Genomic DNA, 1939 nt, shown 5'->3' with positions numbered 1-1939 from the left:
ATAGAAAAGAACTCTACTATGATCGAAATGAATCACCTAGACCCAAGATCCTCCACGCCAGAATCAAGATCATATGCGAAATCACATTGATCGATCTCTTGAAAAGAAATGGTGTACTTAATCATCATATATTTCATTTTTATGTTAAGACGAGGAGCAGCAATTTATTTTGTCCTGTATGCTAGTAACACCAAGACACATATCATATGAATATCAATACTAATAAGCTCAACTTTGTCATCATACAGCAATATCAAATGCAAAATGAAACAAAATTAGATCCCAAGGTTCCTTCTTTTGTGTATATCCTGTGTGTAGTATAACTCCAATGCATCCTCTTCTAATCTCCTCCTCACGCTCTTAAAGGCAACGCGTAGTATGATCTTAATAAACAAGTAGAAGTACTTCGTTTCTGGAAAAACGAATCAACCAGCCACTGACTTTACTTGTCTGTTCCGAGTAGCAGATCAGAGAGCTGAGGACAGGAGGCTGGCTCAGACGCGTCCTCCTCCTCCGGCAGCGCCGTTGATGAAGGAGAGGAGGTTGATGGTGGCGCCGTTTCCTACGAGGCCCTGGTCGGGCACCTCGTCGAGGAACAGATCCTCAGGCACGCGGAAGGCACCGTGCGCGCAGACGACGGCGGCGCCGAGCGCCAGCGCGGAGAAGATGATCCCACCGACAGACGTGAGGAAGACGACGAAGACGGAGGCGGCGATGAGGCCCCCGAGCGTCTCCCTGTCGGAGAAGGTGCGGCCGAAGGCGTTGAGCGGGGCGGCGTCGGCGGGGCGGAGGAGGTAGAGGAAGCACCAGGCGGCGAGGAGCGCGAGGAGGGCGGCGAGGGAGAAGGGGTGCGCGAGGAGGGAGACCGCGAGGGAGAGCGCGACGAGCGCGGCGTAGTTGACGCGGAAGTAGGCGAGGTTCTTGCGGAGGCGGGCGGTGGCGTCGGAGAGGGAGTCCGGGCGCGAGAGCGCGGCGCGGTCCAGGAGCTCGGGCCAGGGGCGGGCGCCCGAGAGGGAGCGCTTGGCGGAGTCGTAGAGGCGGCCGAGGAAGGCGCGCGTGGCGGCCGGGTCCGGGGAGGCGATGGAGTTGGCGGCGGCGGCGTCCGGGGCGGCGGGGAGGACGGTCGCGGGCGCGGCGGCCGGGACGGTGGTGGGGAGGAGGGGCGGCGCGGCCGAGGCCATGGCGGATTCGGGGTGGCGCTGGGCGAGATCTCTTTCTTCCTCCCTTTGCTCTCTCGCGCGCGATTTGGATCTGGGGAAGCGAGGAGGATGCGAATGGAAGTGGAAATGGGTGGTTTTGTATTGGAGAATTGGTGGCTGGTTGGTTTCTTAGCACCGACGCACCAGCCCACCCCGGGGGATGCGACGGGTCAACGGTTTCGGACGGCTGCACCCTTTTTTTTTCCACCACTTCTTTTTCCCTTCGCATACTGGTGAAGAAAACCGTGTCGGTTTTCCCTCCGAAAAAAACGTGTCGGTGGGATGAACGGAACCCCTTTACGAGCACAAAAACCGCCACCTGGCGCTACTCCAGACAAAGTTTGGTAGGAGTGTTGTAGATGAAGATGCAATGTTGAGATCCAGCCTTGTACAAGGAGGAAATGAAACACCTACTACATGGAGATGGAGCAGAGCTTTCTTTGTTAGGCGAGGAAAACATGGCACACCATCGTTTGCTGTGATGCACCCATCCTTCTTCCTTCCCAACTAACAACTAGGTACAAGGAAACAGACAACTCACCTGCATTTCTTCGGTTCTGAAAAATGAGATAAAGCTTGCAAACATTTTGAAGAACCCACTAGATGTGTCGAATGGGCCTGCCAAACCGAAAAATCACAACAAGAACTTTCTTTTTCAGTTGGAACTTTTTTTTTGCTGAGATTTACAGTTGGAACTTGGTGCCTGGTAATGGTGAATGAAACATGGTGGAGGCAGCTTG

General features: G+C 54.8%; 1 pseudogene; it reads right to left on the bottom strand.

Annotated features, from left to right (window-relative positions):
- Positions 1 to 202: 202 nt before the first annotated feature.
- LOC147975185 (PRA1 family protein B4 pseudogene) lies at positions 203 to 1302 on the bottom strand (annotated as a pseudogene).
- Positions 1303 to 1939: the final 637 nt, after the last annotated feature.

Source organism: Triticum urartu, chromosome 4A, assembly GCF_056163025.1.
Source record: "Triticum urartu cultivar PI428250 chromosome 4A, HENAU_Tu73, whole genome shotgun sequence".
Lineage (NCBI taxonomy): Eukaryota > Viridiplantae > Streptophyta > Magnoliopsida > Poales > Poaceae > Triticum > Triticum urartu.
Note: the sequence above shows the minus strand (reverse complement) of the source record. Positions and strands in the feature narration are given on the sequence as shown.